At 43.5% G+C, this 16,655-nt stretch overlaps 1 long non-coding RNA gene across 1 annotated transcript in view; it reads left to right on the top strand.

Annotated features, from left to right (window-relative positions):
- Nucleotides 1-6,582: 6,582 nt before the first annotated feature.
- The window catches only part of LOC102450798 (uncharacterized), a 38,287-nt gene continuing 28,214 nt past the window's right edge, over nt 6,583-16,655 (top strand). The window contains exon 1 of the long non-coding RNA XR_332500.5: nt 6,583-6,962. This is a non-coding gene — a long non-coding RNA (uncharacterized LOC102450798). The remainder of the gene's footprint in view (nt 6,963-16,655) is intronic.

The following is a 16,655-nucleotide window of genomic DNA, read 5'->3' as shown; positions in this document are numbered from 1 at the left end:
ATGGCTCTGGGGACCCTCAAATGTTAAAGACATTTGAGGGTGCTTTGGGATCTACTAGGCAGTAGGACACATAGAACCTTACTAGCTGGAGTAGCTACATCCTTGCTTGAACCATGGTAGATCTCCAGTGTGTTACTTGGGATTGTGTCAAGATAAGGCCTGGTACCAGGGGGTACCAGAGACCTGCCAAAGACCTGTGATGACAACACTCTACTACACTGATGTGCAAGATTATTGTAAAAACATATGTTTTTGTTCTGAACCTACAGTGGGTGGCAGGGTAAACTCCTGGATGTCCTCTTAATAGGACCATCTGGCTGCACTAATTGGTTTTCATCTTTAATGCCTTTACCTCATTTTGCACTCATGTAAGACCAGTCAAGGCTAAGAAAAAGTTTGTTTCTAAATAGAGAGGTAGTAACAAAGTAGATACCAGAATCCAAAAAGAAATTAAGAAACTTGCTTTTTGAGAGCTTTGTGGATATGGGCCCTTTTTTGGTTCAAATAATATCTCCTATTATAACTTTTGCCAGGTCCTGGTTCACTGAAGAATGACCCCTAGTATTGGTGGCTACATCCTTTTCTTTGTAATTGATTTTTCCTTTTCCAATCTGTTGCATTCTCTGATGGAAACTCACTGGGGTGATTGTGTGTATGCGTGCTTTTAGCCATTTGAACTTTTAGACAACTGTGGAAACCTTACAATTATTCTCTCTCTCTCTCTCTCTCTCACTCTCACTCTCACTCTCACTCTCACTCTCACTCTCACTCTCACTCTCACTCTCACTCTCACTCTCACACACACACACACACACACACACACACACACACAGTGGAGGTTATTTTCATCTTGAAAGTGTTGTACAAACATTAAGATTTGTTTTTATAATAAAATGTAATTTAAAAACAGGATAGCACTTAGAGTTAAACTGACAAAAAGCTATGAAGATGGATCTCTGAAACTTATGTCCCTATCCAAGTGACTGAAACAAAATTAGATGTACATAGAAAAATGTGTAATGAGAACAATTTTTTGTAACTAATTGACATGATCGAGCATTTAAAACATCATGGAATGTTTGCTAGAAAGACTTTTAGGTTCTTGTGGTTATTTTTTTCAGTCCATTTGATTGTGCTTTCATTCTGCATATGATGGGGAGAGTCATGAATGCCTAATATTTTCTATCATGCAATGAGACAAGCAGATAGATTGAGAGTTCGTATTGTGTTACTCACTCACATCAGGATTCTTTATCTTTTATAAGAAACAGTGTTATGTGGCAGACATCCCTCTGCTTTAACAAAAGACATTGTTAAGGAATTTTAAACAATCTGAAATCCATAAGTTTTGGTGGAGTATTAAAACCAATTTTTTTTAGAAAACAATGGTACAGTTTGTTGCAATATTCTGCTGTGCGCGCTAATTTCCCTGCCAGTATCAGATATCCATTATCCCTTCTTATTTGTTACTAAAAATTGCTCTAGCGTAATTTTGCAGAGGTTTTATTGTTTAGATTTAATGTAGATGAAACTATATTTTTAAAAAATTTGCATCGTGATAAGGATGTGGACTCTTTCTCTGAATTTAGCATTCTGCTCACACAAGACTTCTTCCTTTAGCCAACACTATTCCTCAGTATTCTTTGTACATAAATTAACTTCCAAATTAGTCACTGTTATAGTGCCTTTCCTTCAGTTGACCTTATGACAAAGATCAACTGTAAATAGTTAAGCCTCTGAGACATAATTATACATAAATGGAGGATTATATCTTGCTCGCAGAGATGGATGACTCTATTTTCTATCTCTAAGTACAAAGGGGTAAATTTTGGCTCCATTGAAGCATATATCCAAATTCCCATTGACTTCTGTGAGGCCAGGATTTGACCTTAAGTTACTGTGACCTGTATTGCCACATAAAAAAAAAGTAGGGAATGGACACTCTTAAAAGATGACTTTAGCTTCCCTTTGGAACTCTGACTCAAGAAGTCTTGGAACTGCTTCCATGTGCCCTTTGTAGGAAATAAATAAAATAAAACAAAATCTCAATAAGCTAGTTGTGATCTGTGTTTTCTGGGCACATACATTGTTCCACACCATTGTTTCTTGTACAACCCTTTCCCCCCTTAAATCTTCCTCTCCGGACACTTTTGTCGCTTCCAGGGGACAGATCCGTAGGGGCATCTCTCAGTTTTCCCTAGGCTGCCCACTGCGAAGGGATCTTGTATCCTAGCAGTTAAAATCTGAGATGTAATAAGCTCTTCCTATAAACTCTGGGGCATCTGTCAGCCTGTTGGCTGCCCACTGCGATGGGACCCCGGTCCTAGTGGTAAAAGACACGGACATTAAACTTCTCGGGGCACCCGTCAGTCTCTCCTAGACTGCCCACTGCGACGGGGCCTTGTATCCCAGCAGTTAAAGACTGAGGTGTAACACACTCACACATACTGCCCTGACCATCGGCTGACAGGGGGGGCGGAAGAAGGGGGGAAACAGCAAAGATTCCTGAGTGTTTTCTTCTCATTCTTTTCTCAGACTTTAGTTGTTCTTGCACCCAAAGTTGAAATATAGGTGGACAAATGTATCATGTTACTGAATCCATAGAGGCAGAACATCAGAACTGAGAAATACCAGGCAAGAAAGAATAAATGAGACCCTATTCTTGCTCAAGGTCTTGGGTCAAATCAAGTTTTTAATCTTCTTGACATTCCTGATATAAACCAAGAAATCCACATTTAGTTCCCCTTTAAATCAAGAACAACTAAATGATTATTAACAAGGAATGACCTTACTGATCAGGGAAGCTAGCTTACTTTAGCCCATGTTTCTTTTCATATTTTACTAATGATATCTTGTTCACTGTGTATAGGAAGATACAAAAAAGAGAATTTGACTTTAAAAAATAATGATCTTTACTTGCTAAGTTATTCCTGTCATTACTGATACAGTACTTCCATGATAATAATAATGCCCTTCAATAAGATCAAAAAGATGAAGAAAGTACACTGTGATGCCAAGACAATGATGCATATTTCAAGTTTATTAATACAAGAAATAAATACTTATGTGTTAAAGAATAATGGTTTTCACTTTAGTCAAACTATAGTTTTCAAATGAGCAGGAAGGCAGCACTTGCTTTCATTCCATACATTTTCTTCCTTTTATTTTATATTGTAGTATATTAAGTCTATGGTTCTATAGAATAATAAGGAAAATAGATTTGTTATGTGAAGTACAGGTATAACCAATCTCATGTTTGGATGACATTCTGGCCTCAGATTTGCATGTTGAACTCTCTGCCCAAACACCTTAAAAACAACAATGGTCCTGTAGCACCTTAAAGACTAACAAAAATATATAAATAGCATCGTGAGATTTCATAGGAAAAACCCACTTGGTCAGATGACAAATATTGAGCAAGGGACCCAGATTTTTTTAATATAAAGCAGAGAAAGAGGGGAGAGGAGGAGAAACAAAGGAAGAAAAAGGGGAAAAAAAGGAAAAAAAAACCCTGTCAATTAAAGTGTCCATGCTAAATGAGGCTCATAGAGTGGGCTGTAAGTGCCTGATGCTTAGCTTTTGATGTCATTTGGGTGATGACTATAATGGACCATCCAGTTCATGTCTTTGTTCATGCTATATGCAATAGTATCAAATTTGCAAAGAAAGGCTGATTCTGCAGATTCTCTCTCCAGTTGATTCCTGAAAGGTGGCTATTCTCTTGCAAAACAATTTCAGGAAACAGCTAGAGAATCTGTGGAACTCCGGCCCCTTGGTTGGAAGGTTTGCACTTAAACACATTTGAGTTGTAATCATAGCAACAAAGTTATTTCTTTCTGTTACATATGAAACCCTATCACAATTTGTCTGCTTTTGGTGAAGTACCTGAAGCCTTTACTCCATTTGAACCGCTCAGTGATGTCAGCAAAGTTGCTCCTGCTAATACCTGGCTGGATTTGAGCTTGATTGTACAGAAACTTCACAGTTTGATTAAAACTTTCAAGACACTTAAATCCCCACTTAAGTATCTAAATATGGATTTAAATACCTAATTTTAAAAGTACGTTTTTGGAGGGTGGAGGAGATAGCTGTTTGTTTTGCAAAGAATAATGGATGGGAAATAAGATGCAGAAAACTTCTTTAGCTTAGCCAAAGCCCATTTGTCTCTCTGGGTATGTCTACACTACCCTCCTAGTTCGAACTAGGAGGGTAATGTAGGCATACCGCACTTGCAAATGAAGCCCGGGATTTGAATTTCCCGGGCTTCATTTGCATAAGCGGGGAGCCGCCATTTTTAAAACCCCGCTGGTTCAAACCCCGTGCAGCGAGGCTCGAACTAGGTAGTTCGGACTAGGCTTCCTATTCCGAACTACCGGTACACCTCGTGGAACTACCTAGTTCTAGTCCGAACTACCTAGTTCGAGCCCCGTATAGCCGGGCTGCAGGGGGTTCAAACCAGCGGGGTTTTAAAAATGGCGGCTCCCCGCTTATGCAAATGAAGCCCGGGAAATTCAAATCCCGGGCTTCATTTGCAAGTGCGGTATGCCTACATTACCCCGCTAGTTCAAACTAGCGGGGTAGTATAGACATACCCTCTAGGAGTAAAAGGACTAGTTCTGAGAAGTCATTTAAAATCTTTTGGACTGGGATCAGATATACCTCAGATTTAATAGTGTTTGTACCTTAGCAATAAAATCATCATAGAAGAACATTTTACTATGTCTTGTATTGATTATCTCTCCTAATTGTGTCTATCTTCTCAAACTAGGTTAAATATTTTGCATGAATTGTTTCTCATTTTATATGTTTGTCTGAACAAGCTAAGAAATCATGCCTATAAAGTATGTTTCCCTCTTTCCATGGCCATAGGAATATGCTGTTCTGTTCTTCTGTCAGTACTGATTGATAATAATGCTGAGATGTCTATTATTGATAATAATGCTGAGATGTCTATTACCTTTGCTTGGTTATACACCTATATTGCATAGAAGTGGTGTACAGGGTTTTTTTGTTGGTTTGTTTAGATAGTTAGCTGTTCTTCAGTGAAGAAAAAAAATAAAGTGAACATGTTGCTGTAAGGCAAAAAGAAATGATTGATTGGGTGGATATAAAGCAATTGAAGAGATGTGTGTCCTCATGTGTGTAATAGATTATGCCAGGAGCTGAGCTTGGGGTGGGGAGAAGCAAGGGAGGAGAATGGAAACATATTTTGTAGGTTTTCTCTGCTATTATCTTTTTTTTCGATATCAATAGGAGCTGAAAGGCCTCCCATGAATGTCTGTTGGTTTCAAAAAGTACTTTTTTGAGGTTTTTACTCAAAACACAAGATTACTTATGTGAAAATGAAACTGCCTTAATATTAACCCAGACATGAGATTTCATTATAATGACAAACAATTGTAAATGGCTATCAGTTGTGTGGTATTAAAGCTTAGATATTGGGTATCATGCACTTTGAAGTGTACTGAACTTTCACATGGAAAACATTGTCTGCTTTTTGTAGGTACTAAAGATTTATGGCACATGTACTACATATTTAAGAGGGTTTGGCTGATGGTGTGACTATCTTTCTGTTCAAGAACTCCTCATAAAGGGTAAGAGCTAGGACTACCAAATTTGGTATACAGTTTCCTCTTAAAGCAAGGTATGGATCTGGTTGTGCCAGGAAAACGGGATGTGCTTGGAATGGGATTTCTTCCCATAAAAGCATTCAGAAAATAGAATCACCAGACAGGAGAAAGGGGCCGATCCAGAACTGCCCTAGCTTCAACGCTTGTACCTCCTGGGACCCTTTAGGGATAGTGTGTGAGTGGGACAGGGGAAGGCTAAAACTCCGCCCTTCCATTCATAAGGGAACATTGCTGGCAGTTCCCCTTCATCAGGAAGTGAGGGGAAAGTGCATAGTTTGCTGCATTTCTCACCCTAGCTCAGAAACACAGGGGCTTGATGATGCTCTCCCCTAGCTGTACTCACTGGAGCCGCAGCAGCCACAAAGAGGCACTTTTCACCTGGCTACAAGCTGTAATGGTGAGAGATTGCTGGGATAGTCCTCTCTCCCTGGGACAGCCTGCATACAGAATCCCGCATCTCCAGGCCCCACCGCAGAGCAATGATTTGAATTAAGCATGTACATTCTCATTTTATTTTAAAAAAATTAAAGGATGGGAGCCACACATCTTCTAATTTTGTATGAGTAAAGGATTGCACCAGGGTTCTTGGCCAAAATTTGCTCTCCTTTATGCCCATCTACTTTGCGAAATTCTGCAGTCTTGGCAGTCACCTTCTATCTCGGAAGTGGCAGCATTTTGGTGGTGCTCTGCATATATGGCTTGTGAACTATTTTGGGATATTTGTGGATAAAAGGTTCTGTGACGGGGAAGGCCGTCCCTGCACTCTCAGCCCCGAGGTGGAGGGCCCGCGGGGACAGAGGTGGGTGGAGATCGCGGAGCACGCCGGCCTCATGGAGGCCCGGGGGCAGGGCAAACCCGCAGCCCAGCGAGGGAACGGGGCTGAGGACACGCCCTACAGGGTGGGCGCTAGGACCGCGGAGGCCACAGGCGGCGGAGGCAGCGCGGCCGGAAGCAGCGCACCGGGCGCGCCAGTTCAAAGGAGCGCTGGGGAGCCAGGGAAAGGGGAGGAAGCGGGGGTGAGGGCTGGCGGAGTTCTCCCTCTCCCCACAGGCAGCCCCAGGCGAGCAGCAGACGGATGATACGACCCCAAACCGGGGAGGACGGCAGGCTGACCCAGTGGGCAGTGGAACCAGGACGTTGGAGCGGGCCCAGCGGGACGGAGTGAGGCCGGCCAGACTGGACGCCCTAGGGCCGGGAAGGGCCAAGCTCGGGTGAGGGCGTTCCGAGCCCGACGGCCGGGATACTAGGGCGGGGCACAGGGGGCCCCTGAGACTCAAGGACCAGAGGAGGGAGCTACCCTCCCCCGGCGGAGGAGACTGGGGCGGGCAAGAGGTGAGAGGCGGGCTGGGGGGGGCTCGCCAAAGGTTCTTCGAAAATAATTATTAATTTCCTTACTTGTGGTATAAATTTCACTTCATATGAGCAATAATACATTTCAGGCCATCCATTTTAAGGAGATTATTGCAATTCTACAGTTAGTAGAAGACACGTGGCCTTTGGACTTATCCTTCTACCCAAAGCATGACATATCCTAGCTGTGCATACATTTGTTTTCTATCTGTGGTAGTTAGAATCAATGGTAATTAAAATAAATAATTTGGAGATGAAGATGAAGGAAATGGGAGAACAGAACAGAAACATCTGAAGGCAAGTTGACATGCACTGTATATAGATAACTTTATTTTGGTAAACTATTCAAAGCGTACAACTAAAAAAGAGCAACGTATCAACAATGGAGTGGCCTCCTGGAAAAGGGGGCATGGTTGGACATGTAGGGATTCCTGCCTTACTATGCTGGCAGAAGAAGGTCTATTCATAACATTCAAAAGTAGAACTGTGCAAATAATCAGTTTTTCAGTTCACTGGCAAACCAAACTTTTTTGAAAAAAGTTTGTTTTGGATCAACTCAAAGTGAAAATGTTTCAGTGTATTGGTGAAACAACAAAATTGAGAGAAGAATTTTGATTTCAGGCCTCATTAACCACTTTTTTTTTAATTAAGAGCAAAGGAAACTTGGAACCATCATTTACAAAACAGCAGGAGTAGGCAGCAGCCATTTTTTTTATATCCCCGATTAAGGACTTGAATCAACATGTTTCATGTACTAAATAAGTACCCTAGCCATCAGGCTGTTGACTGCTATGGGGTGAGGCTCTTTCACTGTCTTGTTGAAGTTATTTATAGGGCCAGAGAGCATGTGTGAAAATGATTTTATAGTGACACACACACACACACACACACACACCCCTTCTGAATTTAACTTGTTTTTAGTCATAACTCTAATTTTTGAGAAAAGAAAATTATTTGCACAAAGAAACACAACCATCTCAGTTAAAGAGAACTCTAGAGAAGATCTCCACTCATCATAGTTTGAAGGCTAAGAGACATGCCTGGCCCCATAGCTAGCTAATTTGCATTCCTCATCAGCAGCAGTGCTTCTCATCAGCAGAAGCACTATCAGACAACAGGTTTTCAGTTCTCAAAATTCTCAATAAAGAATAATCTGAGAATTGATTCTTTTTGAACCAGTTGCCCACATGACTAAGTTAAAGGCATTTGTATGCCTTTGTTGACTGGCTCCCTTGTCCTTCTACATCTTTATAGAGTATATGCCGCAGCATATAAGAAATCAGGTTTGTTATAGTCACAAGTTCCAAGTTCCATGAAATTTTTGCACTGTCCCATTCTCGTTTTTTTTGCTTGGCTACTTCATGTCCACACAGGACCTGTCAACTTCTGGCTATAACTGAACACTCTCAGCAGGCAGGACCCAACTATGCCTTTTTAAGTGCAATGATAAAATGGTGCCCTGCATTTTGAAACAGGCTTCCACATTATTTCTTCTTTCACCAAGAACATTTGTACAAATATTTCCTTTGATGCACTGTATTATAGCATTTTGACTATACTGGCATAGTATTGTTCATAGATGATAAAATTCACATTATTTTTGACCATTTTAAACACTCTTTGACTTTCAGTGGCGTGCTCTGAGAGGCTTATGAATATAGGACTGACTTCTTGTATCTTTTAATGTTGAAAACTACACCAGATTTTTAAAAAGGCATGTTTTTATCTTCTAGCTTTTAGTATACATGTCAATATTAAATAGGTGATTTTCCTCTTATGGGAAATTGCTCAAACATTATTTTCCAGATTCCCACATTATTTTCCTTTCCTTCAATCACTGCAAAATGGGCCTTCATTCTGCATTTTTTTGTGCATTCAAAACTCCCAGGGTATGTCTACACTATCACCCTAGTTCGAACTAGGGTGGTAATGTAGGCAACCGGAGTTGCAAATGAAGCCCGGGATTTGAATTTCCCGGGCTTCATTTGCATCTTGCCGGGCGCCGCCATTTTTAAATGTCTGCTAGTGCGGACTCCGTGCCGCGCGGCTACACGCGGCATGGACTAGGTAGTTCAGACTAGGCTTCCTATTCCGAACTACTGTTACTCCTCGTGAAATTCAAATCCCGGGCTTCATTTGCAACTCCGGTTGCCTACATTACCACCCTAGTTCGAACTAGGGTGGTAGTGTAGACATACCCCCAGTCAGTGCTGAAGCAAGGAAAGATCAGATGCTGCATAGACTCATGTTGATTTGAGACCAAAAACATGTGACAAGGTGTACTTGAACTTCAACTCCACTCTGACACATCTCTCATGTCTGTAATATGGAAGGGTGGTTTTAACAATCAAAAAGTTCTAGGATGAAACTCTCAGACTGTACTGGCATAAAGGGGAATATTTCTGCGTGGTTGCCAAACTGGTAAAATATAAATTTCAGACCATTTCCTCTGTTAAAACATCTACCCATTGACTAGTTCAAATATTTATCCTACTAGAGCATCCATCCAGACTTCTTAGCCTTTCTGTTTATTTTTAATTTATTTTATGATCTCATATGCGCCTTTTTGCTGCATCTGTAAAATTTCAATTACACTGATTCTAAGACAGTATTTTATCTGACTTGCTCAATTAGTTGGCACAATTAAAGCTTCAGAAATCCTTAAGCAATTTATTAAAAATGAGCTTTACTCATATTTTATCAAAGTAACTTTGCAAGCCAGTGGTACAAAAGCTTCCTGCACTGTCAATGTCACTAAGGTGCACTGTTATAGTCCCTTTTATTCAAGGTGAGCACTTAACAAGGAGCTATCCAGTGTAACTGAAATTCTCCAAAACAACAAGTCATCAGAAAGTTCAATCACCTTTAGAGATGGATCATTTTAAGATAATTAAATATGTTGTTCTCTGCTTAATACAGGATTAATATAAAATTCAGATGGAAAATTGTGGAATTAAAGGAAAAGTTTATTCTTGTTTACATTATAGTGGGGTTTTACTCCAGTGAGTGGGGTAGTGAGGAGAGGCGGGAGGGGGCAGTTGCCTCTGGTGCCATGCTAAAGGGGTGCCAATTCCATCCCCCTCCAGTCCCCCATCATCCCTCAGCTTGCCTGCTCCTCCTCTGCCCACTGCCGCAGCCTGGAGCCTCCTCCCCACCCCCAAATTCACCCCTCCTCCATCTCTGCTGGCAGGTTAGTGCGTGCAGGGATCCAGCCCCAAAATGGAGGGGTGGGAGAAGATTAAGTACAACCTCCCCACACTCCTCCCAGGGTCGGGCTCAGCCATGCACCAGGTTTGGGGACCTGCTGCGTGGCGGCAGAGGGAGGGGACATAAATTTTGCCTTTGCCCCTGGGCACATAACACTCTCACTATACCTCTGGCTGCAGTTAAGGTTGAGAAGTCTTTTCTGTTTCAAGGCTGACTCTTCTAAGTACTCTAAAATATACATATGTACTTAGTAGCATTTCTGAAATTTCATACATTCTACCAACAATTTTTGCCCAGACATGGGGTTTAGTACATGGCTCTCACTGATCTCTATGACTCAACATTTACCCAAGCTAATGAACACCACTCACATTCCATTTAGGGAAGCAATACTGAAAAAAGAGATTTAAAGCAGGGTTCAGTTTTTTGGATAGGTGCAAGTCTAATGTTCATAGGCCAAATGAATTACTACATTGTACGTATGTAGAAAGATTAGCCAAGAGAGTTGCTAGGCAGCCACATTTTACATGCCCTGGTAGCTGAAGGGAATGTACTCTGGTCATCGCACATCTGCTACACTCAGGCCTTGTAATCTTGAAATCCATGTTTGATTGACATTTGAGAAATATCTGAAAGTAAATTGCTAAAATCTGCCTCTGACAGGTGGGAATTTTATTTGGGGAAATGTAATCTGATTACATCAGATAATTCAGAAGACAATCAAACTATTTTTGAAAATGAAATAAATTACATATGCAACTGGTTGCTGGGAGGTGAGGGGATTACAGATGGAAGAGTGGGTGGCAATAAAGGGAAAAGGGGATGGGGGTTGCTGTGAGATAAATGAGGAATTATGAGGATCGAGATGATGAGGCACAGGAAGGGAGGGAGATCAGGATAAAAAAGGGGAAAAGGGAGATTGGGGTAATTTCTGGTTAGAGGAGAGTAGAGGTGTGACAATGGGAGCAGGGTCATGGGGTGAGTGGCAGAGAGTTTGGGGGGGATTAGATGTGGGGTGGCTGCTCACATATGCTCCCTTCTTGTATGTATTCTTGGATGTGGAGGGAGCTGATGTCCCTCTGGGACACTCAGAATCCCACTCTTCTCTCCTTATGTGAGGAGGGGGCTGAAGTGGGTGGCTGCCCCTCTAGAGCCATGGCTGAATCCTTCTTCCTGTTTCCCCATGTGAGATGGAATGTGAGGGGGCCTTGCTGCTCTGGAGGAGTATGTGTGTCTGAGTTCTCCTCCCTGCCCTGCCATATATATGCTAGGATATGGGAATCTAGTTCCTAAATCAGTGTTTAGGAACCAGAATAAATGGATGGATTTTCAGATGTTCTGAACATACAGCAGTCCCCATGGCAGTCAACAAGAAATTGTTGGGTGCACAACATTTTTGAAAATTACCTCACTTATTTCCTTGTTGAATTGTGAACTTAGGCATCTAACTTTAGGTGTCTAGTTTAAAAACTCTTCATATAACTTTCAGGGTCTTCATATAACTTTCAGGGTCTTTAGCCACCAGGGGAAAGATATGGTTCACTAAAAATTTAATATAAATGTAATGACAAGCAAATAGGGCTATTTACATAAGAATGGCCATATTGGGTCAGGCAAAGGATCCATTTAACCTAGCATACAGTCTTCTGATAGTGGTCAATACCAGGTGCTTCAGAGTGAATGAACAGAACAGGTAATCATCAGATTCTATCCTGAGTCACTCATTCCCAACTTCTAGCAAACAAAGACCAGGGACACTTCAAGTATTCCACCCCATCCTGGTTAACAGCTATAGACACACCTATCCTCCTTTAACTTATCTAACTCTTTTGAACCATTGGTCTTGGTCTTTACAACATCCTCTGGCAAAGAATTCCACAGGACTGTGCTCTGTGGCTATGTCCAAACTGCACCCCTCTGTCGGCAGAGGGATGTAAATTACATGTGTCAAAAGTGCAAATGAAGCCGGGATTTAAACATCCTGTGTTCCATTTGCAGAATGGTGGCTGCTGCTTTTTTTTGAAATGGGGCTTTTGGAAAAAATGGCAGTTTAGATGGGGCATTTTTGACAGAAATGCCCCATTTTGAAAGATCCTGTACTCCTCAAAAAATGAGGAAATGCCCCATTTAAACTGCATTTTTCTTTGAAAAGCCCCGTTTTGAAAAAAAGTGGTGGCTGCCATTATGCAAATGAAGCACGGGATATTTAAAGCACTTTCGATAAGTCTAATTTACATCCCTCTGCCAACAGAGGGGTGTAGTTTAGACATAGCCTGAGTGAAGAGATACTTCCTTTTGTTTGTTTTAAACCTTTGCCTATTAATTTCATTTGATGACACCTAGTTCTTGGGTTATGAGAAGTAGGGAAATAGCAATTCCTTATTTACTTTATTCACATAAATAGCTTTAAATTACTTCAAATGTAAAGGAATGCACATTGGAAAAAATAATCCCAACTATACATACAATATGATGGGGTATGTCTACACTACAAAGTTAGTTCGAACTAACGGACGTTAGTTCGAACTAACTTTCCTAGGCGCTACACTAGCGCTCCGTTAGTTCAAACTTAATTCGAATTAACGGAGCGCTTAGTTCGAACTAGGTAAACCTCATTTTACGAGGACTAACGCCTAGTTCGAACTAGCTAGTTCGAACTAAGGGCTGTGTAGCCCTTTAGTTCGAACTAGTGGGAGGCTAAGGCTTCCCAGGTTTCCCTGGTGGCCACTCTGGCCAACACCAGGGAAACTCTATTGCCCCCCTCCTGGCCCCGGAGCCCTTAAAGGGCCACGGGCTGGCTACTCACTTTGTGCCAGTTGCAAGGCTGCAAGCACCCGTGCCTGCACAGCCTGCACCTGCCACAGGATGAGCCAGCCATCCGAGGGCTCCCAGCCCTCCACTGCTCCCCACGACCAGCCTGGCGGCTCCTGGGAGCCTGCCTGGGGGCGCAAAAGGCGGGCGCCCGCCTGGTCAAGTGCGGAGATCGTGGACCTCATCGAGGTTTGGGGGGAAGCCTCCAATGTCCACGATCTCCGCACTAGCCACCGGAACGTGGCCGTCTACGGACACATGGCTGCCAGTCTGGCCGCCAGGGGCCACCAGCGCAGCCGGGAGCAGGTGCGCTGCAAAATAAAGGACTTGCGGCAGTCCTACTCCCGGGCTTGCCTGCCAGGGGCCGACCCGGAGGCCTGCCCCCACTTCCATGCCCTGGACCGCATCCTGGGGCCTCATGCTGTCCCTGCCCCCCGGGACGTGATTGACCCCGGGGCAGAGGGACCGCTCCTGGAGACGGAGGAGGAGGAAGAGGGCTCTGAGAGCCAGGAGCCTGCCGCCAGCCTGCCCAGGACCCGGGACCCCCGAGGCACGCCACAGAGCCGCTCGCCTGCATCGTCAGAGGCCGGGGAGGCGTCCACCTGTGAGTACCCTCGTGTTCCCCTTATGTGTATGGGGGGCTGGGGCGAGAGGGAGCCCCGGGACCGTGCGCCTGGGCCTTGCCCACCAAGGAGCAGCAGCTGGGGATCCTGCAGGGGCCCTGGCCTTGCAGAGGGGAGCTGGGTTTCACACACCTGGGCCCCTGGGGAAATTGACCGCTGGTCTTCTTGCACCACAGCTGCAGCACCTGGGCCTGCAGGGCGCACCACCCCGCCTGCAGCAGCCGCCCGCGCCCGGGCAAACAGGACAGCCAGGAACCAGGAGGACTACCAGAGGCGGCACCTCCGGTTCCTGGACCGACAGCTCCGTCTCCAGGACCACTGGGTCCAGGAGGACCTCAGGCTGCGCCAGAGGAGTCTGGAGGCCCTGGAGGAGCAGGGCCGTGCCCTGCGAGGCCACCTCCAGAGCCTGCTGGACCGCTTTCCATTTCCTCCTCCCCCTGCTCCCCCTGCTCCTCCTGCTTCTGCTCCTGCTTTCGCTCCTGCTTCCTCCACACCCCCTGTCCCCTCTGCCCCCCCCTCCACAATCATTCCCCACCGACGCCCCCGGACCCGCAGTGTGGCGAGACAGGAGAGGAAGCTGGACTCCCACCCCTGAGCTTTCCTTTCCCTTCCTCCCTTCCCTCCCCTCCCCTTCCAGCTCCCTCGTCCCAGGTTTCCCCCTCCCTTCTCCCACCTTCATTCCTCCCTCCCCCCACCCCAGTTCTGTGAAATAAACAGACGTTTTTGTTGGAAAAACAGGTGTCTTTATTTGACAGTAGGTAGGGAGGGGAAAGGGGAAGGGGGGGGTTGGGTGGAAGAAGGCCCCAGTGGGGCATGCAGGGAGAGGTCAGTCCTCCTCCTCCTCCACCTGGAAGCTCTCCCGCAGGGCTTCCCGGATCCGGATGGCCCCCCGCTGGGCTTCCCGGACGGCGGCGGTGCGGGGCTGACCGTAGTGTCCAGCCATGCGGTCAGCCTCAGCCATCCAGGCTGGCAGGAAAGCCTCCCCCTTCCGCTTACACAAATTGTGGAGCACACAACTATCAAAATGCTAGTTCGAACTAGTTTTTAGTTCTAGATGCGTTAGTTCGAATTAGCTTAGTTCGAATTAACTAATTCGAACTAAGTTAGTTCGAACTAGCGCTGTAGTGTAGACGTACCCATGGAGACTAATTTAGCTACAAGTACTCGAGAGAGAGAGAGATCTTGGAGTCATTGTAGATAGTTCTTTGAAAATATCTAATCAGTGTGCAACGGCAGTCAAAAAAGCAAACTGAATTTTAGCAATCCTTAAAAAAGGCATAGAGAATAAGACAGAGAATATTTTATTGCCTCTATATAAAATCATGGTACGCCCACATCATAAATATTGCCTACAGATGTGGTCGCTTCCTCTCAAAAAGATATATTGTCATTGGAAAAAGTTCAGAAAATGGCAACAAAAATGATGAGGGGTTTGGAATGGGTCCCATATAAAGAGAAATTAAAAAGACTTGGATTTTTCAGTTTAGAAAAAAGGAGACTAAGGGGGGATATGACAGAGGTCTATAAAATCATGACTGGTGTGGAAAAAGTGAAAAAGGAAAAGTTATTTACTTTTTCCCATAATATAAGGTCACCAGATGAAATTAACAGGTAGCAGGTTTAAAACAAACAAAAAGAAGTTCTTCTTCACTCAGTGAAGTCAACCTGTGAACAGGGGCAGATGATCATTTTGCAGGGCACAAGGCAGTCCAATTTTGCAGGGCCCCCCTTTGCCATGACGCATGTGTGGGCCTTCTTGAAGCGCTGGGCCCGGGGCGACCGCCCTGCTCGCCCTACCTTATATCTGTCCCTGCCTGTGAAACTCCTTGCCAGAAGATATTGTAAAGACTAGAACTTTTACAGGTTTCAAAGAAGAGATAGGTAGATTCATTGAGATTAGGTTCATCAATGGCTATTAGCTAGGATGTGTAGAAATGGTGTCCCTGGCCTCTGTTTTCTGGAAATGGATGACAGGAGAGGGATCACATGATGATAATCTGCACAGAGTATTTAAGAGGAGGATATGCCATGAATATATATAGAGGCAATATGATATTTTCTGTTTTATTGTCTATTCCTTTTCTCATGATTCCCAATATTCCACTAACTTTTTGGACTGCTGCAGCACATTGAGAAAATGTTTTCAGAGAACTATTCACAGTGACTCTAAGGTCTTTTTCTTGAGGGATAATAGCTAATTTAGACCTCTTCATTTTAGATGTATAATTGGAATGATGATTTCCAATGTGCATTACCGGTACTTTGCATTTCTCAACATGTGCTGGAAGGAATACATACTGTTCTTCAGAAATTCTCAGACTGTGGTCCATGGGGGTCAATTATAGCCTAAAAAACAGTAGCTGGTCATCTGTGAAGTGCTGGCAGGTCACCTAGTGCTGCTTTTTTTCCTGGTGTAATAAACAGCAGAGCTGGGAGAGAGAGAAGAAATGAAGAACTCTATGGATCTCTGAATTTTTTTCCCTCCAAAAAAGGGGAAATAATGATCATTAAACAAATCTAAAATGTAGAACTACTGTCCCATATTAATTCACCATGTAAGCAATTTCTATAGTTTCCAAAGTTATGCATTTGCCGATAGGAGCCATAGGTGGTCTGAGGAAATTGTGAAAGAGAGGAGAAGTATCTGTAAAATAATATCGCTACTGAGATTTTGTACATGCTGTTTAAAAAAAAGAAAGATAGAGAAAAAGGGCACTCTTCCTTGTGTGAGCCAGGTGCCTTGGGTTTCATTTGTTTTTGCATCCTTTCTTTTCATATGATATATTGAAAAGTCATGGGTCGACTAAGAATTTTCACTTGCAAAATCAGTATTTTTAAAGTGGTAGTATCTTTTGGAATAGAGGTGGCAGATTTCTACTAGGCTACCATCATTGGCTGGAATCAGAGAGAAATCCCTCACCCTTCTTTAAAAAAGTCTTATCTGCTCAAAAATAGAATGCTGGTTTTGTATACTATAAACCAGATTAGATTTTGCAGAAATGTGAGAATATTTATAGCTGAAAAGAATTTAGTG

This window comes from Pelodiscus sinensis, chromosome 6 (assembly GCF_052426305.1).
Source record: "Pelodiscus sinensis isolate ZL-2025 chromosome 6, ASM5242630v1, whole genome shotgun sequence".
NCBI classification, from domain to species: Eukaryota; Metazoa; Chordata; order Testudines; family Trionychidae; genus Pelodiscus; species Pelodiscus sinensis.
Note: the sequence above shows the minus strand (reverse complement) of the source record. Positions and strands in the feature narration are given on the sequence as shown.